This window comes from Tachysurus fulvidraco, chromosome 14 (genome assembly GCF_022655615.1).
Source record: "Tachysurus fulvidraco isolate hzauxx_2018 chromosome 14, HZAU_PFXX_2.0, whole genome shotgun sequence".
Lineage (NCBI taxonomy): Eukaryota > Metazoa > Chordata > Actinopteri > Siluriformes > Bagridae > Tachysurus > Tachysurus fulvidraco.
This window is the reverse complement of record NC_062531.1, coordinates 15,790,715-15,817,324: the sequence shown is the minus strand read 5'-3', so window position 1 is coordinate 15,817,324 and position 26,610 is coordinate 15,790,715. Positions and strand designations below refer to the sequence as shown.

At 39.8% G+C, this 26,610-nt stretch overlaps 1 long non-coding RNA gene across 3 annotated transcripts; it reads left to right on the top strand.

Annotated features, from left to right (window-relative positions):
* The first annotated feature begins 9,333 nt into the window (after window positions 1-9,333).
* LOC125146336 lies at window positions 9,334-18,288 on the top strand. 3 transcript variants are annotated; one of them, XR_007144796.1, is made up of 5 exons: window positions 9,334-13,581; window positions 16,799-16,900; window positions 17,035-17,109; window positions 17,433-17,513; window positions 17,662-18,288. It is a non-coding gene; the product is annotated as an uncharacterized LOC125146336 (long non-coding RNA). The 3 variants fall into 3 exon arrangements; XR_007144797.1 differs by lacking the exon at window positions 9,334-13,581 and adding an exon at window positions 17,211-17,299 and having other exon boundaries at window positions 16,514-16,900; XR_007144795.1 differs by lacking the exon at window positions 9,334-13,581 and having other exon boundaries at window positions 16,526-16,900.
* Window positions 18,289-26,610: the final 8,322 nt, after the last annotated feature.

Genomic DNA, 26,610 nt, shown 5'->3' with positions numbered 1-26,610 from the left:
GCACTTGGCAGACAGGACAAACAATTGACAAACATACACAGAGTGCTTCCTGAAGACAAAGAAGCTGGAGTAATGTGATGTAGATGCCCTTATATGGACTTATAGGCACGTAATCACTTTGTCATGTGTCCTTCCCGAGCCATTAAATTGGCATGTTTGAACACAGAGTTTCAGACATAACTTCCTCACAGAAGCGTTCCCATAGCGTCAGCCCTGATGCAGCATCGAGTTCCCTCGAAAGGGAACCAGTTTGCCAGTCTGGTTTGCCAGCTTTGCCATTAGATGTTTAGCTTGCTTCATCTAATATTTCTGACCTTGCTTCACCCCTAGGCCCACCACAATGACTATGACACAAACACCGCGCATTCTTCAAAAAAGATGACAATTTCTTAACCCTTGTATTTTCCTCTGGTCTATCTGACCCCGCTGGAAGGTTTAATGAAAGTTTGTGTCAACTTGGGTTTTCTTCCACATACTTGCCTGAAATTTATCAGGATTGTTCCAAATTATGAACTTTGCAAGTAAAATTAATTTTGTTTATTTTCTTTCATACAGACACAAAAATGCACACATAAAATGTCCACTAACACACAGAACCAAAACACCACACACACACACACATGCACACACACAAATAGGGCAAATGTACCAAATGTAAGGCTGATCACACAGTGTTGATAATTGTATAATTTTTGAAGCATTCAAGTCAATTTGACCTGGAAAAAAAAAACAGGTTTTATTATTTGCTGACATTAAAAATGGTCAAAATTGTTTCAAAACAATCTCCTGGCTTTAAAATATACCAGCCTGTAATTGTGCATCAACTTTTGTGCCTCTATAGTGAAAATAATTCAAAATTTGTTTTTTTTAAAAATGAGGCATTTTTGTATATAAATAAGGTTTATTATACCAATTAATTTTTTTTTTTTGCAAAACATTAAAATATGTTGGAAACAAGTTTGAAAAAATGGCTATCATATATACTTAATTTTTTATAAGCATTCAAAACAGACAAGGTCAAGTAATGCAAGTAAGGAAAACAGGAGGGTTAAATACATCACAAAATCAACTCGTATGTCTCAAAGATGTCTGAATGCACACCCTAGTTATTTTCTTTATTTCCCGAAAGCACAGTATTTTGTTGTTATTATGAATGTACTCAAATAAAAGTGGACACTTCACAGTTTCGAATGATGTATTACATGTATGTGTATGACTATGAATGGCGGAGTATTTTAAGTGGACTTCACGTTGAAGAGGAAAAAATGTCGTTTTGGGTATTCTGTTGTGGAAGTTCTGAGGTTCGAGAGATTTAAAGAATAAAGTATACTGTAACTCTGGTAGACACCAGCAAAAGTTAAAAAGGTTACACAATTTATTGTGCTCAGCTGCGCAGCAGGACCCAATCATTAATCTGTAACCAAATCTAGGCTCTAAATAATATTACTAATAATCAACTACTTGATCCACAGTATTATTAATCATTTGCTTAATCAGTATCACTTAATCAGTTATGAATATATTCTCATATGGCTTTGGCCAAGTTTAATCATGTATAATCTCACATCAGAATATCATTTCCCTTGTAAGGTTTTTCATGCAGTTAAAGGCAAAGCATTAAACATCTATCTCATTGTAACTTTTCTACAAGTCAAAAGTCTCTACTGTCCGTATTCATCTTTGTCTGTTTCTGGATCAGTCTGGCCAAATGAAGGAATCCATTCTGTATCATTGTCAATATCGTCTAGTTTCACAAGTTGTTTGGTCGTTAGGTTGGACATTATGATGTGATGGACACATTTATATGCGCAGGGGCCAAACAAACATGATAAGATCACTACCACAGTCACTGGGATTATCATTGATAGATAGGGAGTCCACTGTCCAAACAGTGTATACCAGAGTCCCCAACTATTATCTCCATGTTCATCTCGTTTCATTTGGTTTGCTACTTTATGCATATCATGCAGTTGATCGGAGCTAGACCCATGATCTTCATCATTAGAGCGAATGAAGGTGCAACATTGATCTCCTATCATGGCACCTACACCTCCCTCTTTAGGTAATAAAATATCTAAGGCTATTCTATTTTGTGTTGTAGTCAATCTAAGGGCAGCGAGTTCTTGTTTGATACCCTCTGTTGCCCGATTAGTAGAGTTAATGTAAGTGGATAAAGTACATACTCCTTCCCAGTTACGGGGTAAGGCCAAATACACATTTTTACCACAGACCCAATACCAATCATCAGCCCTGAGTAGTGTTCCAGTGTCAGATGTATGAATAAGGGAACACTCTGTCTGTGGGCAGGTCCTGTCATCCGATTATGGGTAATATAATTGAGTGCATCTCTGGCTGGCGATATTACCTAATGGTATGTTTCCTGTTCATACAAAACAGTGTGTGTAGTTTAATTTAGGAGGCTGTGCAATGAATGTGTTAATTCTTGTTTGATTTACCTTGGGTGTTCATTTCAACACACTCATTAGAGTCCGTAGACATATAGTGGCATTCGTTAAACCAGTCCTCCCAGGTCCTCCGTCTTCACACCATAGGGAGGCTGGTGAATTTACCACCAGACTTAAAGGGGTACCATTCGGCACTCCATACACATCTTGCTTAAACATGCAGTAAGAACTTTTACAGTATTGGGCTATGGCCTTCAGTTCACTACCATTACTTTTCATGGGAATCATTGTGTGTTTGCTTGCAGATGTGGGGACCATCATGCACACACAACAGGACTCATTTGTGATCATTTTGGCAGTGTAGTTGGCGAGTTGCCAGTAAGTGTTTTCATACACATCTCTGCGGCTTCTAATAGAAGTGGGATTCTATGGAGTTTGTTAACAGGCAGATCATGAAGATGCCAATGGTCCCTAGGATCCTAGGGTGATAGTTAACAAGGCTCCTCATCTTAACAGGAGCTTCCACCTTGCCTATTTGAATCGTCCTTTGAAGTCAGACCTTTGTGTGTGTCTCTATGTTGGAGAATAGGTGTTATTGTAACACTTTCTCTCTGGCTAATAACTTATAGATTGTATAAATAATTTACACGTTATATGCCAATTTATGGACCAGCGTTTCAGAAGAATAGGTACGCTACGGAGAAAGATGCAACAAGAACAGTGAACGGACTCGAGGAACGAGTTGATTGAATATACAATGTGTGTTTATTTAACAACATTCAAAAGGTAAATTGAATCAATGTGAAATAATTAAAACAAAGAAAAAAAATCTCACAAATGAAATTCTTATTTCTAAATTTTGTTATTACTCGTGTTTTAACAGGTTTCGGGAAATTTTCCCATTGGTCTTCAACAAAGTAATTTCTTTGTTCAATAACTTCAAGTTTGATTCATCAAAAATAAACATTCAAGCATCAAAAAACAATACATATCACTTATCAACACACAAAAAAAACCTGACACTTCTCAATGAAATAAAATGTCCTTTGATCTCTAAACTTTCAATTTCTCAGTCTTTCAAAGAAAACAGTCCTTCAAATAATTTGCATAGAGATACAAATGTCTTTTCACTGTCGATTAGGGGAAAAAAATGTCTTCATCCAAACGAGAAAAAAAAAGTGTTATTTGATTTCCTACCATTCGCAGAGTATAGAAAAAAACTGGTGTTTCCACAGAGAGTCCAAGAACAACTCAAGGGAGGCTTGCCAGTCCAAACCCTCCTCAAAACCACTGGAAGGCTGGGACAAATCCAGAACACATGCCTTCGAAACTCAAAACAAGAAAACAAAAACAAAACAAAAAACCTGACCTTGAATAAACAAGGTCATGAAAACATCATGGATATCTTACTGTAACAACACTCAATAAAGTTATCACTATTCATCACTTGAGTATTCTGAGTATGTACATGTGTCTTTCCAAATAAAGAATATTTTCTGTATATGTGTCAGGGAGCTCTCTGCTCGCCTGCTTACTGATTGCTCTCACCTGACTCTCATTTCACTCTCATCAGCCACCATATATAATCCCCTCTCTCACTCCCACTCACTGTCAGTTATTATCCATGGTTTCACTGAACATTTCTCGACACTCCCGTGTTCACGTTCAGCTTTGTGCTTCTCCCACGCGCTCCCGTGGTTAGTACACCGACTGCCTTTCATCCCCTACTCTCTGGACTTTGTGGGCCGCGCTTCCACCGCGCACCACCGGATTACACAGACTGCCTTGCTACTCTGGATCTTTGAGGGCCGCGCTTTTCCGCGCACCACCGGATTATTCTACTTCCGTGTTTTCACAATAAACTCTGTTTGCTTCCACTCCGGCTTCCTCCTCTGTGTCTCGCATAACAATATGCAATGTCTGTGACAATTTTTCCAACATAGCATATTAATTATTATATGGCTAACAATTTCTCATAACATATATATACGTATATATATGATTACCAAGATTACCAAGGCAAATTGTTAGCAAAGCCCTTAGTGTGCCAGTATCTAGAGACACTGTTATACATCCCCCCCTTTTGACGTATGGTCTTGCCCATTTAGCATAGAATGGAAACAGTTTCTTTGGCAGGAATGGTTTGTCATCTGGGCCGTACCAAACCCCATCTCTTACCACACCTCCTGTTTTCCTCCAAGTGGCTCTCTCTTCCACTGTAGATTGTGACTGAAGATCTTTGAGATCAGCTGTGGGAGTACATATTTTCAAAATACACAAAGTTTCGGCATTCACAGAATTTTTCTGTGCAGCTGATTTTGCTGCTGCATCCGCCTGGGCATTACCCTGTGAAATAGGATCAGTTCTCCCAGTGTGTGCTTCACACATACATACAGCAATGGATTTTGAAAGTAGGATTGCATCCGGGAGCTCAGAAATCAGGCCATTGTGTGTGATCGCTTTACCTGATGAAGTCAGGAAACCTCTGTTTCCACAATGTACCAAAATCATGGACCACTCCAAATGTGTAAATGACCATTAAATTCCCCAGCCATCGAAGTGGTTCTTCACCTCCATCTGCATGGTTTGAAGACAAATATTCAGTTGAATATAGAGAAAAGACCAGAAAATGGGGACTCTTTATTTTTGTATTATCGGTTTTGTTCCACCTATATTTTATGCTGACATTGTGGATTTATTTGTTTTATTTAGTATGCGAGTTTCTTTTCACATACTTTTATTTTGAAGTTCGAGAAAAGAAGTTTAGTGGCGCTATTTGTATATGGGGGTGGTAACGCATTCTGAGCGCGAAGTGCTATTTTGAGTTATTAAAACTGATTAAAGAACTTTAGTGTGCTCACTGTAAATATACATTTCTAAGGATATTGTTCTACCTCTTTGCTCCTGGCTGATGAAGGGCACAAGGTACAGCTTTAATTTCAGTTTATATGATAAACTTTGAGACTTTTGAAATGTTTATTTTATCGGTTATAAGCTAAAGCTATTTGCTAATATTTAACGGGACGTTAACACGGTTAGGATTTCAGTCATCAACACTTAAATTATTATTGTTATGCAAAGTGTGATTAAGTCTGATTTCAATTTAAAATGTTATATTTTTCATACATGTTTATGGTGTATAAAACATTGTATGACATGTAAGGATGTTTTTATTAGTTTATAGGTTTCGTGTATCTGTGTATACACAGATTGCAGTCATTTTGATTGCTGTTTATTTATTTGTCTTATTCAGCTCTTACGGTGTTTTTAAACATCAAAAATAAATTATATAAACATCAGTATCCAAGAGTAAAGTGCATCTGTTCAGCTGGAGATGCTACAGTAAGAGCTTAGCCTTACTCTGGAGAGTAAGAACTTGACCTTGCTCTGGAGAGTAAGCGCTTTACCCAGAAGGACAACAGCTTCACTTAACACATCCTGCACACATTGTTTAAACACAAAGGCTGTTTAAGGCTGTTTAATGACAATTAGAGGACTTGTGGCACTCCCGTAAAGAAAATGGATGCTTCTGAAAATAAGGACCCAGAAAAGCAGCTAGAGGCCCCTCATAATGGAACGGAAGAAGAGGAGCTTCACCGCTCTGGTCGACAACGAAACCTCACGGAGAAGATGCATGCATATAAAAAGGAGGAGGCCATGAAAAAGGAGAGAAGATTGATTCAGCTATATGAACAATGGAAGGACCTTGCTCGCAACACAAGGGGAGAGCTTAAAACAGACATCAGTGAGAGCCAACTGGTAATGCTTATTAATTCACTGGAGAAGGGAAGGGACGATGTCATGAATGTCTACTTGGAAATCATAGTTTACATTGCTCCATCCAGTGACACTAGACGCAGGATTGATACCTGTGAAGCTGTAACAAAGGATATCTCGAAGATCATTTTTAACAGAATGGCATGCCTTGAGGACTTTGACAGAGAAAATGCAAAACACCGCCTTCGCGAGTTACTCAGATACGATTATGCTCGTTCTGTCTATGGTTCCACGGTTTCACGGCCCACATCATCAAAGCTTCGTCCATTACAGCCAAGTGGGCAGAAGCAGCAGCTGAATTAGCAGCCAAGGAAGCCGAATACTCAATGATAAAGGATATTGAAGCTCGCAAGTGTGAACTGGAAAAATTGAAGGCAGAGAAGGTTCTAAAAGCTAGACTGCAGGCCTATGATAAAGAAATGATGCAGGAAGGCAGCATTAATTCTTCAGACTCAAATGCAGGAGAACAACATGTTGACATAATAGTGCCGCAACATGTGGATCCACTTCCCATCCAACTTTCTACTGACATCAAAGCAACATCTGATGTATTGTATCTCGCACGAGCCATGCAAGATAGCATAACCCTGAACAGGCTGCCTACAACAGAACCACCCGTGTTCAATGGTGATCCTATTCAGTTTATTGAGTGGAAGTCTGCATTTGTATCGCTCATTGGTGGAAAAGCCATTCCTTCTGCCGACAAGCTGCACTATTTAAAAATGTATGTTGGTGGGCCAGCTCACAAGTCGCTTGATGGCATCTTCTACAGGAATGATGCATGGAACAAGCTGAATCAACGTTATGGGCAGCCATTTGCTATACAAAAGGCTTTCAGAGAAAAACTAGCTAAATGGCCAAAGATTCAGCCTAAGGACTCTGAAGGTTTCAGAGAATTCCTGAATGCCTGTCATCAAGCTATGCCTCATGTCAAAGGGCTTGAAATACTGAACGATTGTGATGAAAATCAAAAGCTTATATGCAAGTTACCAGATTGGGCAGCAGCACGATGGAACCGTCAGGTCACATAGACATTGATCGAGACTCATGACTTTCCAAAATTTGTAGATTTCGTAACCTTTATGTCAATGGAAGCAGAGATTTCTTGTAATCCAGTCACCTCATTCAGCGCTCTTTGTGCCTCTGACCTCGCTTCTGAAAAACGGAACCCAAAGTACAGTAAAAGAAACAAGGCTAATGTCTTTCACGTTCAGACCACTACAGAAAACGAACAAAAGTCCACTAAAAGTAATTCTAAAGTGTGTCTCTTCTGCAAAGACAGCAAGCATAAGATTTACAACTGTCCCAAATTTACAGCAAAACCATTAGAAGAAAAAAGAAAATATGTAAGGGACAACAAACTTTGCTATGGTTGCATGAAGCCAGGTCACAGTGCAAGAGATTGCCATAACTGTTTATCCTGCAACCTCTGTAGATGTAGCAACAAGCTACAAGCTGACTCCTGTCCTGTGAGACTGAAATTGACAACCATGACTGCAAAGGATGTCATGCCAAGTGAAAGTGTTGGAAAAAATCTTGATATGTGCTCTTAGTATATGAACTATTACAATTGATGTTGTAGGACATATGGGGGTAGGCCAGATATTGTAATAGTGTTGAGCTACATGAGTTATATGATTATAATATGTATATATATATAGTGTATGCCTTGAGACAAGTGTTAACAGAAATAAGGTGGTTTATTGAAGTTATACAACTCCGTACTCAGAACTCTGAGAATCTGAGAAAAACAAGAAAAAGGGAACCTGTCCTTTAGGCGAGAACAGAGGAACTTAGGCTTAAAATACTATGCATGCGCAGGCCCAGTCTGGACATTCAAGACAGACTGAGATCATAAGTCTAGCAAACTTAAGGAGTCAGCATAAACAGATCTCCACTTATATGCAAAACAACATTATAAAATGCAAAAGCTTAGCTTAAGTAATAATGCAGTACTTTTACTAACCAGATAAAAAATCTAATTGTAAGTTGAATACCGCTAATATATAATCCAGTTGATTTGGAACCTGATGTTACTGTAATCAAGAAAATCGTATCCTAAAATATGATCATACAACGTTGTATGTCATAATCAGACTAAATCAGAACTCCTATATCATAGGTGATGGTAGGTGATTGGGGATTGAGTATCATCACTGATCTGATCAGTTTATATGTTTATGTTATATGTAGAGATGTGATTAATCCAGTGTAGAGCAAATGATTTATATGTGATTGTCAGGGAAATCATACACAACATACACATAGTATAGGCGTACAATACAGGTAATCATAGTAATCATACAGGTAATCATGTAGTATAGGTATACAATACAGGTAATCATCTTATATATATATATATAGGCGTATAATCCGGAGAAATCATATCAACTCATCATATACAAAACATAGAAAAAGATAGAGGAAAACTCACTCACTGTAATTGTATAAAGGGAGATTGGGAGATTGGTCCACGAGACATGTCTTCTGTGTGATACGTGACCGGGAAGAGTACAAGAAGTTCTCTGGAGCACATTTTAACAACAGTTTTGTCAACGCAGCATATTTTTAATAATAATGCAGAAGTTCGGCGGGAACAGCAACGGGCCAGACTTAATTTTCGGTAAAAGGGCAGACTTGTTTTTCGGGGAAATGCGGCGGGGGGGCCACGGGCAATTCTGTGGTGTCAGGAGAAAAGTCAGACGGGTCAGGTGGATTGACGTAAGAAGGTATAGACGCATCTAGAGGTGCCAGGGTATATATTGAGGAGATTCCTTTGGAGGGGGCGCTCTTGCTCCTGCTTGCTTGCTTTTTTGGGGGGGAACTTTTTGGGTGGCATGGGGATGCACTGTTTGGGGTTTTTCTTTGATACTTTCAACTTAGAAGTTTTTTCCTCCTTGAGCTCAATGGAAGCAGAGGCTGATCAGCACCAATAAAGAGTTTTGCTCATTCTCATCCAAGTCTGGAAAGTTTTCTTATTATTCAAATTCAAATAGTATTAAGTACAAAGTTTAAAGTGTGATTAATTAATTAGTATTAAGTATTAATAATTAAGTATTATAAAATTAGTGTTAAGTATAATTATTTTAGTATTAAGTGTGAAAGACTATTATTGACTATGATCTATTATTTGACTATTAATTTGGCTGTAATTCACCCCTGGCATATGTCCACTTGGAGGGGGGCTCTCCAAAATTTCCGATAAAAGGGTGTCTCGTCTCAATGTAAGAGGCTACAATTCCAACGTTGTCCTCAGCTTGCCGCCTGCCTACACTAAGGACTCTATTCCAGTGAACCGTACTCACATCCCTAATTGTGACAGCACGACAGTGGAAGCATCTATCTACAATATCGGACAAAATTCCACCGTTGCAGGATTGTGAGATTGGTCTCTTGATCGGCTACAACTGCCCAAGGGCTTTGGCACCAAAACAGGTGATTTTGGGAGTAGATGATGAACCTTATGCAGTCCACACAGACCTGGGATGGAGCATTGTTGGTTGCCTGTCTTCACACCATGAATCGCAAGGCTTTAACACCATCTGTCATAGAGTTAACATTAAAGAGCTCCCCCCAGTGACTCCAGCAGAGGTTATTAAAGTATTGGAGTCTGACTTCAAGGACGCTGGTGAACATAGCAAAACTGTGTCACAGGACGACATCCTCTTCTTGAACAAACTGCAGCAAAGCTTAAGGAAGAACGACCAAGGTCATTACGAGATGCCTCTCCCCTTCAAAATAAGACCCCATTTGCCCGACAATAAGCAGATGGCCATCGTAAGGACAATCATCTTAAAAGAAAACTGCTAAAAGATGAAAGGTACAAAGAACATTATTTGAAGTTTATGGAAGAAGTCATTGAGAGAGGTGATGCAGAAGAAGTTCGAGATAAAGGAAAGGATGGTGAGAAGTGGTACATTCCACATCATGGGGTGTACCATCCGAAGAAGACAGACTAGCTCCGTGTCGTCTTCGACTGTTCTGCCAAGTACCAGGGGACCAGCCTCAATGATCACTTGCTCCAAGGCCCAGATTTAATTAATAATCTAACTGGTGTTCTTGTAAGATTTAGACAACATCCCATTGCTCTTATGTGTGATGTTGAAAAGATGTTTCACCAATTTCATGTAAAAGATGAAGATCGGAACTACCTTCGTTTTCTCTGGTGGAAAAAGGTAAACTTGAATTCACACCCAAAAGAATACCGCATGAAGGTCCATCTTTTCGGTGCAAGCTCATCACCTGGATGTGCCAACTATGCTCTAAAACATCTTGCTAAGAAGAGTGAGGCTATGTATCCTCTTGGCTCAAAATTTATCACAACAAACTTTTATGTTGATGACGGTGTCACCAGTGTAGTCAGCAAAGAAGAAGCTGTTCAGGTAGCAAGAGAAGCTCGACAGCTGTGTGCCTCAGGTGGTCTTAGACTGCACAAATTTATCTCAAATGACAAGGATGTCCTGAACAGTATTCCAATTTCTGAACGAGCCGTTGTAGTGAAGGAGCTTGATCTCAACTTTGATGACACAACTCTAGAGAGAGCTTTAGGGATCCACTGGCACATTGATTCTGACAGATTCAGATTCTCTGTTAACCTCAAGGATCAACCAGCAACACGCCGTGGCATACTGTCCACAGTTGCTTCACTGTATGATCCGCTGGGCTTTATTGCCCCTTTCGTGCTCAAGGGAAAATTAGTGCTTCAGGAGATGTGCAGAAACCGAACAGGCTGGGACGACCCTCTTCCTAATGAATTGTAGCCAAAGTGGGAGCATTGGAAAGTGGATCTTGTGAACTTAGAAAGAATCAGTCTACCCCGCTGCTATGTGCCTGCAAGCTTTGGAAAGGTCATCAAAAGGGAACTTCATCACTTCTCTGATGCCAGCAACAGTGGATACAGCCAGTGTTCTTATTTAAGACTTATGAATGAAGAAGGAAACATCCATTGTACCCTGGTCATAGGTAAATCCAGAGTTGCTCCCACTAAGGTCCAGACTATTCCCAGGCTTGAACTTACAGCAGCCGTCATCTCACTTGCCATGAGCAATATGCTTAAACAGGAGCTGGAATATGCAGATGTAGAGGAGCACTTCTGGACTGACTCAAAGGTGGTTTTGGGATATATAAACAATGAAGCACGGCGCTTTCATACGTTTGTGGCAAATAGAGTGCAAAAGATACATCTTAGCACTACTTCTCAACAGTGGAGATACGTTCCCACTAATGAAAACCCTGCTGACCATGCATCGAGAGGCTTAAGTGCTGGCGAGATTCTCTCATCAATTGGTTGATGGGGCCAAAATTTTTATGGAAGAAGGATATTCCTCTTGTTGCAGATATTGATACAGCGCTAACGATTGGAGATCCTGAAGTGAGACAGATTCAAGTACTGAGTGCAGAAGCAACAGAAGTTAGCCTCTCAGACCGCTTGTCAAAGCTGTCTTCATGGTCGAGAGCTGTTCAAGCTGTGGCTCGGCTCATTCGCAGAGCAAAAGGGAATAAGTCCAGCTGTCACAGTACAGTAGCTGAACGAGAAGATGCTAAACGCATCATCATTAAGGACCTGCAAGGAAACGTCTTTCCAGAGGATATCAAGGTATTAAGAAAGGGGGCCCGGCTGTCACCTAGTAGCAAGCTGTATCGTCTTGATGCCTTCCTAGATCAAGAAGGAGTACTCAAGGTGGGAGGAAGACTTTGCAATGCACCTCTACCCAGCTTGGTCATACACCCAGTGATCATCCCCAAAGATCACCACATCACAAAGCTGATCATATCTCAATGTCATGAGAATGTCAAGCATCAAGGAAAGGGTCTCACAAGTAATGAAATCAGATCGCAAGGCTACTGGATTCCAGGGTTGAATAGAGCAGTAGCATCCCATTTGCATTACTGTGTGACATGTCGGAAGCTCAGGAGACCCACAGAGGAACAAAGAATGGCTGATCTCCCATCAGAGCGTACACATCCATCTCCACCATTCACATACTGTGGTATGGACTGCTTCGGTCCCTTTGTCACCAAACAGGGTCGGAAAGAATATAAAAGGTACCGCCTCCCCTTCACATGTCAGATTCAGATGCTCCAGGGCTATTCATATTGAAATGCTAAATGACATGTCTACAGATGCCCTCATCAATGGCCTTCGCTGTTTCATTGCATTACGAGGAGCAGTACGTCAAATCAGATGTGACAGAGGCACAAACTTTGTAGGAGCCAAGAATGAGCTAAGGAATGCACTAAAGGAAATTGATGCAGATCGTCTGTCTGTGTTCCTGGCTGAGAAGCAGTGCGACTTTGTCCTGAATACGCCCCATTCAAGTCATGTAGGTGGGGTATGGGAGAGACAAATCAGAACAGTAAGGAGTGTTCTTCGCTCAGCGCTCTCACTCTCTTCTGAAAGACTGGATGATGCATCACTGCGGACATTCTTGTACGAAGCTATGTCGATTGTGAACAGTAGACCACTCTCAGTTGACAATCTTAATGACCCCAACAGCCTTGCACCTCTCACCCTCAATAACCTGCTTACCATGAAGTCTGTCCCAGCATTACCACCACCAGGCAAATTCATCAGAGAAGACATCTATACAAAGAAAAGGTGGCGTCATATTCAGTACCTTGCCGAGCAGTTTTGGAGTAAGGAGTATCTGTCGAACATTGCCATCAGGCAGTGCTGGCACTCAGTAAAGAGAAACTTGCAAGTGGGAGATATTGTCATGGAAAAGACTGATCTGCCCAGAAATGAGTGGGGGTTGGCCAGAGTTACAGAGACTACTACAGATAAAGACGGACTTGTCATTATCATTGAACACCCAGTCCAGAAGCTGATCCTGTTGCTAGAGACCGTCTAGCTGCTTCCAAGAGCAACCAAGTGTATCCTTTTCATCATACCACTTAAATTTGTTTACTTTAGTATAGACACTTTTGTCCATTTTTCTGTAATTGTTGAAAATCATTTGTGATTTATATTCCTCAATGTCATACAATTCAATCATGATCTGGTGGGAGTGTAAATGACCATTAAATTCCCCAACCATCGAAGTGGTTCTTCACCTCCTTCTACATGGTTTGAAGACAAATATTCAGCTGAATATGGAGAAAAGGGGGACTCTTTATTTTTGTATTATCGGTTTTGTTCCACCTATATTTTATGCTGACATTGTGGATTTATTTGTTTTATTTAGTATGCGAGTTTCTTTTCACATACTTTTATTTTGAAGTTCGAGAAAAGAAGTTTAGCGGTGCTGTTTGTATATGGGGGCGGTAACGCATTCTGAGCAGCAAGCGCCATTTTTAGTTATTAAAACTGATTAAAGAAAACTTTAGCGTGCTCACTGTAAATATATATTTCTAAGGATATTGTTCTACCTCTTAGCTCCTGGCTGATGAAGGGCACAAGGTACAGCTTTAATTTCAGGTTATATGATAAACTTTGAGACTTTTGAAATGTTTATTTTATCAGTTATAAGCTAAAGCTATTTGCTAATGTTTAACGGGATGTTAAGACGGTTAGGATTTCAGTCATCAACACTTAAATTATTATTGTTATGCAAAGTGTGATTAAGTCTGATTTCAATTTAAAATGTTATATTTTTCATACATGTTTATGGTGTATAACACATTGTATGACATGTAAGGACGTTTTTATTAGTATACACAGATTGCAGTCATTTTGATTGCTGTTTATTTATTTGTCTTATTCAGCTCTTACGGTGTTTTTAAACATCAAAAATAAATTATATAAACATCAGTATCCAAGAGTAAAGTGCATCTGTTCAGCTGGGGATGCTACAAAATGCATACCTACTGTCAGTATAAATAGTGACAGTCTTGTCTTTTGCCAACTTGCAAGCTGCTGTTAAAGCAACCAACTAGGCTGCCTGTGCAGAGAGATGCTTTGGTAGTGATTCTGTTTATGTGTTACTACTGCATACCGCACGCAGTTGCTGCCTATTTTCTGATCTGTGAAGGCTGATCTGGATTCTGCAATGGCGTCTCTGCAAATCAGACCTAGGACTGCAATGTCATTTACAACTGCAACACAATTGTGTGGTTCTCCATCTGCTTCTGTGGGGAGAAGAGTTGCAGGGTTTAACCCTCTGGAGTACAAAGACGCGCCGGCGTGTTTTTGACACATTTTCTCCTCTTCAACGTGAAGTCCACTTAAAATACTCCGTCATTCATAATCATACAAATACATGTAATACATCATTCGAAACTGTGAAGTGTCTACTTTTATTTAAGTGCCTTCATAATAACAACAAAACTCAAACTCCTCAATAACCATCTCTGTCTCCTTGACCATCCTGAAACATGTTACAAACATGAACTGATAACTCCGCCAATACTTATCACACGAACATGATACATAATGTCTAATGAAAGCCTGAAATGTCTACTTTTAAATAAGGTAATTAAAATCGAAAGCAAATATTGTCTTTTTGTGTAATCTGTATGTAAGTAAAGAGGGGTACAGTTTTTCTGGCTCGACCTCATTAGCACTAATGTGATCCCACCTACCTCGTGCACGCCATTCATAGGAAAATTAATAGGTTAAAAAAGTTTTACTTATTTTGTTGAAATCTTGTTTGATGTAAAATTATACAGTATATACTGTACTGTATACAGACTATTTGCAAGCAGATATTAAGAGCGACTTTATAGAAACGTCTCATTCTTATTAAGCTGTATGCTGATTAATGTAATGTGAATATACAATATGCTATATACAGAGGTGGCACACACATCCTTTACTCAAGTAGAAGCACAGATACTCATTTTTTTAAAAGACTCCAGTAGAAGTAGGAAGTAGTGACTACACTCTTTTACTCAAGTTAAAGTAAAGAAGTATGGACTCTGACATGTAAAAAGTCAACGATACTACTACCTGTTCAGTGTCATGCTGGTAACTGGACGTCATGTTTATATATATATATAAACATATATATATATATATATATGTGTGTGTGTGTGTGTGTATATGTATATATAATTTTGGAGTGTGTGCTGATGGATATTTGTGTTCATCAGCCACAAGATTGTTACGAAAGGCAGGCACTGATGTAGGTGATGTAGGGTGGAGTCAGCGTTCACATTCATCCCAAAGGTGTTCAGTAGGGATGAGAACAGAAAACAACCACATATAGCAGGAAAGGTCAGGTGACCCAACACTTTTGGAAATATAATGTATACCAAGTGTATCACCATATCCCAAACTGTAGGGAGATTCCAGCTCTGTCCTTGAAAACAACTCAAAATTGTGTTCTCAAAAAAGTGATGTTTTACAAATGACAAAATTAATGTTAATTAAATTAAGCACTTCGTGTTTTTTGGTTCGACACCAGTGGCGGTTCTAGGATTTCAATTTCATCTTTAGGGGGTTTAGCCCTCAGTGAGAATTTAAAACAAGAACAGTTCTATATTATATATTATATGACAACTCTGGTAATAAGAATAGTGAAATTTCACTGCTTTTGGTTGCCGTCTTTGCGTCTTTCTGCCAATTAACATTATAGATAAACGACTCCAGCTCTGACTGTGCATGCACGCTGCACATACCTGTGCTTTTCTGTTCAAATAAAGCAGACAGCTGAAGACCCACTTTTGAAAGACTACAACACACGCGTGTAAAAGCAAAGTAAAAAAAATCGCTCTTGGATCAAACTGATAAATAATTTTCTTTCCCATCGACGCCATGTCCTGCATTTTAACGTAATTTGTATTGTTTATTTATGAAAGTAAAAATTATACTTGTAGTTTTAGGGTGGCTGAGATTCCAGACAGGGGGCTGAAGCCACCCTAAAAAAGGGCTAGAACCGCCCCTGGTTGACACAATTCGCAACACATTCGCCAGGAATCCTTTTTGACGCCGATTATTACAAACATCTTCCTCATATATGGCCATGAGTGTTCAGGAATGTCCTCGTTGTTAGTTATTTTAACATTGGTGACTCCCTCTGAATTAACATTAGCCATTCCTTTTGTAGACGTGCTGCTCATTGTTAGCTCCGCTATCCTTAGTCTATGTCTGATAGCCAGTAAATAATACAGTACACCAGTCACATGGGGAAAAAGCCGCACAATGATAGGATGATAGGCTGGAAACAGTGCTCAATGAGAAGAAATAATGCTAAAACTAACGAGTCCGTTTTGAAAATGTAAGAAGTAAAAAGTACAGATATTTGTGTAAAAATTTAATGAGTAAATGTAAAAAGTTGTCCGAAAAATAAAAAAGTACTGATACCAGAAAAATTTACTTAAGTACAGTAACAAAGTATTTTTACTCCGTTACTTCCCACCTCTGGTTATATAGCAATATCACTATTTGGAATACATTTTGACTAGTGTATATTCCTCAACTAGTCTTGTTTATGTGACTATCTGTTCGGGTGTAAATGCATCAATGTGGTGTCGATGAGCTGTAAATGTGCACGGAGATATGTCATGTGTTAATGTTTAGTCATAAATATGTACGGTAATGGCCCGTTAACAAACATATACAGCGCATCTCTGTACCCAATTATCTTATCTCAGCTATGCTTAACTGCCTTAGTTATTGCTTTATAAGTTTGTTACTGTGGAGAATACATTATATTAATTATTAAAAACTTTTGTAGGAATGTGGCTGCATCACTCTTGTCTTCACCTGCACCAGCTGCAACACTTTCACCTTCGTTTGATGCTCGCACAGGGGCACGCAGCAACGAGAACAATAAAGAGTACGTCCACATGTAACCATTTTTTTCTATTATGCGTGCAGAATATTTGTATTACTGATGAGGAAAATACATTATATTAATTGTGTTGCTTTGTACTTTGAAAATACATGATACTAATTATGATTTTTTTTTAGGAATGTGGCTGCAACACGTTCTTCGTCTGACACTCGCACGAGGGCACGCAGCAACGCGACCGACATTCATCCAGTGTAAGCCACATTTACCATTTTTTATGTGCCCAGTATTAGTAATACCAGTGTGTTGCTTTGTACTTTGGAAATACATGATATTAATTATGATATTTTTTTAGGAATGTGGCGGCAACACGTTCACCTTCGTCTGATACTCGCACGAGGGCACGCAGCAACACAAAAAAGTGAAAACTGAGAACAAAAAAGAGTACGTCCACTCTTGTACCCATTTTTTTAAATATTTTATATTAGTATATATTAGTTATATATTATTATTACTAATGTGTTATTTAGTACTTTGGAAAATACACGATGAGATTAATTATGCTTTTTTTTTTTAGGAATGTGTCTGCATCACCTTTACCTGCTACTCACACACGCCGTAGGTCTCTTTCAGTTCTCAAAGCAACTGAGACTAATGTGTAAGTACAGTTTATTAAAGTGTCACTGCTACAGTAAAATACTGAGTAATAATTTTATTTTATATTTTATTTTTAATTAAAAAAATTTCTAACCCTAACCATTTATTTATTTATTTATTTATTTATTTATTTATTTATTTACTTACAGATTTAACACTGACAGTGATAATGCACCTGTTGCAAAGAGACTCAAGACCAACATCCAGGCAAGCAGCAGGCAGTCCGTTCTGTCATGGAAAACAGAGACTGATATTAATGTTGTTCCACACACTTTGAGTTTCTTTCCTGCACGGGAACCTGGACCACAAGCTGAGTCCTGCAGATGCACACACACACCCCTGAGTCTCTTCAAAATGTTTTTTCATGAGAATGCAGTGCTCAGGCTGCCAGGGCAACAGCAAAGGGTTGCAGCGCCTCTGAGATGTACCGTTACATTGGACTAATATTTTATATGGCCATGGTAAAATGATCTCCATCAGGGACTACTGGAGACAGGACGATATTTTGTCTGTGGCTTTTCCTGCCAAAGTAATGTCAAGAGATAGATACCACACTATTTCATGGAATGTGCACATGAGTCACCCAGAAGAAGACAAGGAAAATGACAGGAAAAGGGGCACAGCCAAACATGACTGTCTTTTCATTGTCTCTCTATTGTATTGTTCATGTTTTTTTTAACACTGGTAAAATAAAAGTCTTATTTTGTCAAGTACAGATATAAATAAAATCTTAATTATTTTGTACTTTATTGTACACTTTTTTATTAAACTACAAGCAAAAGATTTTCTCTTTAAGTCTCCCCACATTCATTCTTTTGTCAACACAATCCAGACTAAGCCATTAGGGGGTTGGGCCTCCTCAGGTGTGAATCATCAGTATTCATGACCATTGACCCTCCCTTGCATATTGCCTTTACACAACAAAAACTGTCCTAAAAAAGTTAATGTTTCATGTGAATGAGTGGGTAAAATGGTTTTACATCTTTTTGTAGCAAATTATCAACTCTACAAGAGTAGAGAACTTTATTGTTTGTGAACAAATGTTTAGTATGTGTTTCTTGGCCTTATTTCAGCAACTTTTCTTTTTCTTTTCTTTACTAACGCATAAATACATACATTTTACTTACATAATATTGTAGCCCAGTTTGTGCTGAATACAGTGTTATGTGATATTAGCAATTAATATGTTTTGAAGTAACAGAAAAAAGACCAAATGTAAGAGCATGTCAGAACCTCTGCCAGTGTCCCAAAATGGTCAGACCCCAGAGGGTTAAGAGTGGATGTAGCATGACCAGATGTAAAGATATCTGCTGATGGTCTGTATGGGGGATGGGTAGAACACTCTGCATTCTACATGTGCCTTGGTTGACATTTGACTAAGAAGGCCCGGTGATGTGCATCGCACTAGCCCCACTGTCTTTCAATGTGGTCGTATCACCCTGGAGGTCCGTGTACAAACCTGACCCCTTTCATGTATTATTACGCCCTGGCAATATATCTTGCTCCTTTTGGGGCAGCTTATGATAAAGAGGCTCAGGCTCTTGAATCCAAACCTTAATGACTCCATCTCTCAAGTAGACATTGATTTTTGGAGTCAGTGAGGCTCAAAACAGTGTGTTGCGCATGGTGGAGCCGTGTCTGTGCCATTGAATGCCTACACAGACAAAGCTTATATGGATAACTCCTCCATTTTTGTCCAAGTCTATAAGAAGGTTACAGTGACAATCTTTATTAACAGTGGCTCAGAGACTCAGCTCAGGAGGTAGCCCCTAACAATACCTTTGTCATTTGTCACTCTCATACAGAACATCCCCCAATGGTTATGCCTACTCGTAGTTTCGCTGAATGTCAATTGCCAGCAGTGTAAATTTTTGCCCGGATCTGTGCCTACTGGGTGCTGCAACTAAAATTAATGGCCCCACATGGCTAAAGACCCTTAGCATGTTCTGCATGTACCAACCCTCACAGACCATTCTGCACACTAATGTAAAAGTCAGGATGGACCCTACCCCTCAGTTCCCCTATTGCTTAAAGTCATATGGTGCTCAAGAAATTGGTTATTTTTCTTAAGACTGCCTGTAACACTACTCTAAATGCTAACTTCCCTCTGGTCCATGTGCCGTGTGCTTGCGATAGCTTTACAAGCCCCGATAAATCCCTGATAACCATACATACCCCTTCCCTGGGTTTAGGAACTGCTCCTAGCTCATATGTCTTCTGGTACTGTGGTGGAGACTTTATTTATCAGACCCTTCCGCATCTCTGGCATGGGTTGTGTGCCCCTGTTGTTCTGGAAGGCCATCTGACAGTTTGGAGCATGAGTATGTAGAGCACCTTCTAAGTCCTAATCCTCACAATCGCACTAGAAGAGTCATTTCAAAGTACATATGCTGCACCAATTGTTCTGTATTGCCAGATTGGGTTCCAGATGCTGATATTTATGGAGATTGGAAGGGCCAGCCCATAGATGTCCCTGAGTAGCATCAGACAATGTTTGAATCATCCTCGCCTGCTTGGTCTATTTTTCTGCCACATGTTCAGACACATCAAAATTTTAAATGGATTAATTATTTGTGGTACAATCAGCAGAGATTTATTACATTTACATTTACATTTACAGCATTTGGCAGACGCCCTTATCCAGAGCGACGTACATAAGTGCTTAAATCTCTAACATTGAATACATTAATGCTGGTTCACTAGGTTACATACTTAAGATACCATGAGTTTAAAACATTTGTTCAAAGTTACAATGAAAAAGTGTCAAAGGTTTTTTTTTTGTTTGTTTGTTTTTTGTTTTTTTTTAAATGCAAAATATAAGGTAAGAAGTGCTAGTTGAAATGTTTCCTGAATAAGTAGGTCTTCAACCGCCGCTTGAAAAGCCAGTGACTCAGCTGTCCGGACCTCTAGGGGAAGTTCATTCCACCACCTTGGTGCCAGAACAGAGAAGAGTCTTGTAGTATACTTGCCTCTTAACCTGAGAGATGGTGGAACCAGTCGAGCAGTGCTGGTAGATCGGAGGTTGCGGGGTGCAGTGCGAGGAATGATGAGGGCTTTGAGGTAAGAGGGAGCTGGTCCATTTTTGATTTTGTAGGCCAGCATCAGTGTTTTGAATCGGATGCGCGCAGCTAACGGAAGCCAGTGGAGGGATCGCAGCAGCGGGGTGGTATGCGAGAACTTTGGCAGGTTGAAAACAAGCCGGGCAGCTGCATTTTGGATCATTTGCAGAGGACGGATTGCGTTCATAGGTAGACCTGCCAGCAGTGCATTGCAGTAATCCAGTCTAGACATGACAAGAGACTGAACAAGTACCTGAGCAGTCTGTGTGGACAAAAATGGCCGAATCCTTCTAATGTTGTAGAGAAGAAACCGACATGAGCGAGTCACATTAGCAACATGAGTGGAAAAGGACAGTTGATTGTCCATGGTTACCCCAAGGTTGTGAGCTGTGGCTGAAGGGGAGATCAGATCGTTGTGCAAGGATATAGCAAGATCATGACCTGGGGATGAATCACCTGGGATGAACAGCAGTTCGGCTTTGCTAAGATTGAGCTTTAACTGATGAGCAGTCATCCATGATGAAATTTCTGCCAGACATGCTGAGATCCGGTCAGAAGCTGTGGCATCTGAGGGTGGGAAAGAGAAGATAAGTTGTGTATCATCAGCATAGCAGTGGTAAGAGAACCCATGTGATGAAATAACTTCCCCAAGAGAGTGAGTATACAGGGAGAAAAGAAGAGGACCAAGTACTGAGCCCTGTGGGACGCCAGTGGAGAGTCTGCGTGGAGCAGATGTCACTCCCCTCCATGTTACCTGATATGAGCGTCCTTCCAGGTAGGAGGCAAACCATTCCCAAGCTGATTCACAAATCCCAAGACTCTTGAGGGTGGATAAGAGAGTCTTGTGGTTGACCGTATCAAACGCTGCTGAAAGGTCAAGGAGGATAAGGTTGGATGACAGGTTGGCTGATCTAGCAGTATGTAGCTTCTCAGAGACATCCAAAAGTGCTGTCTCTGTAGTGTGAGCTGCTTTAAAGCCAGACTGGTTGGGATCTTGGAGGTTGTTCTGTGAGAGATAGACAGACAGTTGATTATAGACAATGCGTTCAAGAATTTTTGAAAGAAATGAGAGAAGTGATACCGGTCTGTAGTTACTGATGTCTGATGGATCCAGAGCAGGTTTCTTTAGGATGGGAATAACCCTTGCTCTCTTGAAAGTAGTTGGTACCTGACCAGATGCTATGGATCTATTGACGATAATGGAAATGAAGGGCAAGAGGTCTTGTGAGATGGTCTGGAGCATAGTGGTATCGAGTGGATCCAATGGGCAGGTGGTAGGATTGCAGGACTGGATGAGTTGTAAAATCTCTTCTGCTGCCACAGTTGACAAATGTGACAATGAAGGAGTGGGGGGATCCATACTGTAAGTGCAGTCAGGGCAGAAGTGAATGTTCTGCAGATTTCCTCAATCTTCTCATGGTAGAAAGAAGCAAAGTCTTCTGCAGTCAGGGAGGATGAAGAAGGTGGAGCGGGGGGGGGGGTGAGTAGAGAAGAGATGATGTTGTGGAGCTTCCATGAGTCTTGTGATGAAGCTTCAAGCTTTTCCTTGTAGAAGGAAGTCTTGGCAGAAGTCACATCTGAGGAAAACTTGGCCATGAGTGTCAAGATCTGCATCAATTTGTGATTTCTTCCACTTTGTCTCTGATTATCTTAGCTCTCTTCAATTGTTGCACAGCACATCTGAAAGAAAAGGAGCAGAACAAGAAGTTTTCTTGGGTTTAGTGGACAGAGGGCAGAGAAAGTCCATAGTTGAGGAAAGAGATGAGAGGAAAGTATCTGTGGCTGAGTCCAAGGGTAGTGAGGAAAAAGACTCCGGATCAGCAAGAGAAGAAAGAGTGCCAGAATCTAAAGAAGAAGGGGAGACAAAGTGAAGGTTGCGGCGGGTAAGAGCGGGGGGGGGGGGGGGAGGGGGGGGGTTGGGGTGAGATGTAGTTTTAGGTAGGATAGGAAGAGTTATGGTGAAGGATTCCAGGTCATGATCGGAGACGTGTAGTGGGGTGGCTAGAGAAGGATGGGTGAAAACCAGGTCAAGGACATTGCCGCCTTTGTGTGTGGGGATGTGGCTGTTGAGTGGCAGTGTGAATGAGTCGAGAAGAGTGAGGAGGGAAGAAGATTTAAGCTTGTCAGAGCGGAGATTGAAATCACCAAGCACTGTCAGAGGGGAGTTATCGGAAGAGAAGGCACTAAGCAGCATGTCCATTTTTATCAGGAAGTATCCTAGGGGACCAGGAGGGCAGTAGACAACAATGATAATTGAGTTGATTGGAGATGTGACTGAAAAGGCATGGAATTCAAAAGAGGAGATGGTTAAATGAGACAAGAGGAGAGGTGTAAAGCACCATTTCTTTGACAACAATAAACCTGCACCACCACTCATGGTGAGTGAGAGAATGCATAGGCAGAGGATAAAGCAGTTGGTGCAGCAGTGTTCTGTGGGGATATCCAGGTTTCTGTTAACGCAAGAAAATCAAAGGAGTAATGGGAAGTTAAAGCAGAGATAAAATCAGCTTTCTTTACAGCAGACTGGCAATTCCATAGCCCACCTACCACCACTGTTTGAGACTTACACAACAGAGGATGAGAGCATCTGTGACAGTAGGAATTGAGTACAGAGATGGGTTTGAGGCACATATCTGTAGTCAACCAAGAGTGAGATTTAAGGTATGGCAGAATATATCAAACAGTACTAGACTCTTATGCTACAATGTGTTAGAGAGATACGCTACGCAGGTCTCCCAGTCAGGAAGTCCAGGATCCAGGTGCAGAGGGAGGTGTTCAATCCCAGCAGGCTAAGCTTCCCAATCAGGTGCTGAGGGATGATTGTATTGAATGCTGAACTAAAGTCTATGAACAGCATTCGTACATAAGTGTCTTTATTGTCCAGGTGGGTGAGGGCTAAATGAAGGTCTGTGGCAATGGCATTGTCTGTGGAGCGGTTTGAATGATCTGCGAACTGTAGGGGTTCCAGTTAGGGTGCTAACTGGATCTTAATGTTTCTCATGATGAGCTTCTCAAAGCACTTCATAACGATGGGTGTGTGTTATGGGATGATAGTCATTGAGGCAGGACACTGTAGATTCTTTGGGAAAGGGTAAACTCTGCGGCTCAGGGAAATGCTGAAGATGTCAGTGAAGACACCGCTAGCTGTTCCCTGAGCACCCTGCCAGGAATGTTGTCTGATGCAGCAGCCTTCCGTGGGTTAACTCTGCATAGGATTCTCCTCACGTCAGCCATGGATAGACAGAGTACATGGAAATGATTGTGTAAACAAGATCTAGCGTGTTTTCCCCTCTCGCTGCAAAGTCCACATACTGGTGGAATTTAGAGAGCACTGACTTGAGATTTGCATGATTGAAACCTCCAGTGAAGATAAACAGTCCATCAGGGGGAACATTCTGCAGATTGCTAATTCCCCCATATAGCTCACTTAGCACCTCTTTAGCATTAGCTAGTTCCCAGTTCTGTGTAATATAATTTTTATCTGAGAATATTAGCCATCTAACAGAGTACACAGCTTAGTTAAATAATGCTAATACATTATAAATAATACAGAGTCCTAGCAGCAAAAATACCTTTGTATAATTGCATGTTTGATAATAGTAAAATAAAATAATCTGCATCTTACAAAGTCCACAAGCAATAAGCTTTTATAAATAAGCACAAAGTTATTACACCATTCCATGTTGTTGTAAACACACAAGCCACCACCATGAACACAGAGCTGCATTTTTGTCAGCATGAAATGAGATGAGCCAGTCTATTGACATTAGATGAGCCAGTCTGATTGGCAGTGCCAAGTCCTTACAAAATTTACTTTCAGCATTTAACACCATAAACCCCTAATTCTCACCATTACTTAGGTACTCCTTATGTTAGACACACTCCAACTTTCTGACAGATAGAACACTAGAAGTCAGGTGGCCAGACATTTCTCATTCTCACTGTCAACAGTATAGTCCTCTATGGTTGTAATTTTGCTCCCTGTTGTACTCCTTGTTTACCTCCTACAGTGCGGACACTTGCAACTAAACTTAAAAGATTGTTGACAACACTGTTGTAGTGTCCACAAAACAGGATTAATGGGCTCTCCAGAGGGTCTGCAGGCAGTGCTAGACTCAGGCCAGGAAATTAGTGAAGGACCTCAGTCATACAAATAATAGACTTTTATCTCTGTTGCAATCAGGAAATCACTTCATTTACCTGCCAACAGAAAAATATTAGAAGAGTCTCAGGTTTGATAAACAGGTGCTTCAAAAGTCCACAGGTAGCAGTTTTATTAAATAGTCCCCACAAAACATGTCTCATGTTCAACATTGAAATGGATGTTGGCCTTCTCAGAAGAATTTCAAAGTAAAAGCCATATCGTAGTGACTAGCTATTAAAATGAAAGGGATAAAATGGGTAAAAGCAGAAAGAGTGTGGACAGAATATGATTGGGAAAAAAGTGGTATGAATAGACCAGACTGCATTTGGGGTGTTTGTATTACAGACTACATTTGTAAGGTGCAGAACAGAACAAATGAAAAGATGCAGGAGGGGTGATTGTCATCTGTCCAGCATGGTAAAATAAATTTGAATTCATCCCTATTCAGCTGCTTTGACTGGCAAGTTACAAATAATCCATCAAGCTAATCCAACTTGTGCATATGCATTATATATATATATAAGTAAAAAAAATGCTCTGCTCACTTAGAGCAGAAAAAAAATCTCCCCAGTGACTCTGCAATGGATAGATAATCTTTAGCATCAGCACATTAGCATTTTTAGCAGTGTGTCAAAGGAAGTAAGTAGAAGGGCATCCTGGATATGCATGAATGTGTGTAGGTCAAGGTATGATCATTCCATGGAGGGTGTGGGTTTTGGCAGCTGTACAACAGCCAAGTCAAGGCCTCAGGCCATACTAAGTGAGTAAAGCTCATGACTTCCATGCTAGTCTTCTCAAACCACAATACAGATAATGAAGGAGAGAATATTGAATAGAACAGAAAACCCTGACCGATGAAGATGTACTTTTGGCAAGAGCAGTTTTCCACATGTTTTATATTTTTGAAACTTTTCCATTTTTTGATAAAATAATTTATATTTATTTTTGGGATAGTTGACCCAAAAATGAAAATTAGCACATGATTTATTCACCCTCAAGCTGCCTGAGATTTATATTACAATTTTCTTTCAGAGGAATTGACTCTTACAGAATTATTTCAGAAAATGTCCTGGTTTTAGTGCTCTTTGCCATTACCAGAAGATAGTTATTATAGTTTAAAAAGTTTTAAATGGATATATATATATATATATATACACACACACACACACACACACAAAATCACATTGATTGCCCTCAGAAGGCCTTTATTAACCTCCTGGAGCCATGTGTATTTATATACTGTATATTATTATTTTATTATTTTTTTATTTATTATAAAAATGCAGATTGTGTTCATCTGAAAGAATTGTGTTAATTTTAAAGTGGTTACTTGAGTATATTTCTAATGAAAAATACTTTACTTGTACACTCTAAAAAATAATACACTGGCTCAACTGGCTCAAAAAATTAAGGTAACAATTTGCATGCATCTTTTTAACTCAGTCATTTTTTTTAATTCTTCAAGTCAGTCATTATTAAGTAGATATCATGAACCTTCTATAGTTAGACTAACCCAATTTGTTTAGTACAACCAACATGATTTGACTTAACCTCTAATAAATAATAATCACAGGAAACGTGAAAAAGGAATTCCAACAACAACAATTGCCAGATTATTGGGTCCACCTAGCTGAAACTAAAAGTTTTCTTCCCTTTTTTATATTATTGCAAAGTATTAAATTTTACCTTCATAACATCAACTACAGCCCCCATTAAGTCTCAAACAAATACAACACTGTAACCTTCATGTAAAAATGGTCAATATTACAGCTGCTGTATGTGTATGCACAACAAAACTTTCACATGAAACATTTCAGGAAGACAAAAGTTTCTTGTTTAAAGTCATTACCTTTGGGCTAGCTTACAGACCATCCAGCTCAAGAATTATTTTCTGA